Below are 342 nucleotides of genomic sequence, written 5' to 3'. Positions count from 1 at the left end.
AGCCGTGGGGGGAGCCCCGTGGCCATCAGGGGGGTCAGACGCCCACCTGGCACCCCCAAACAGCTGGTTAAAGAGTGACAAGGGCAGCCCAGGGGTGGCCAGAGCATCCCACCGCAAAGGCAGCTGCCCCCCGGGTTGGTGCAGTGGGGGAAAATGAGCTGGGAATGGAGCAGGGAAGAAGGAGGGGGCTGAAGGAGAGTGGATGGGGCACTCGGTGTCACCAGGGGGTTTTGGGGGGGGCTCAGGCTGCTCTCAGCCCCGGCAGCAGCTCGGGGGGAGGGGGGTGAGGAGGACGCTGGAGGGGGACTCTGGGGGTGGCCGCCCAAGCACCCAGCAGCTCCC

Source organism: Corvus brachyrhynchos, unplaced genomic scaffold (genome assembly GCF_000691975.1).
Source record: "Corvus brachyrhynchos isolate BGI_N302 unplaced genomic scaffold, ASM69197v1 scaffold150, whole genome shotgun sequence".
NCBI classification, from domain to species: Eukaryota; Metazoa; Chordata; class Aves; order Passeriformes; family Corvidae; genus Corvus; species Corvus brachyrhynchos.
The sequence above is the reverse complement of the archived record's forward strand: the minus strand, read 5'-3'. Positions refer to the sequence as shown.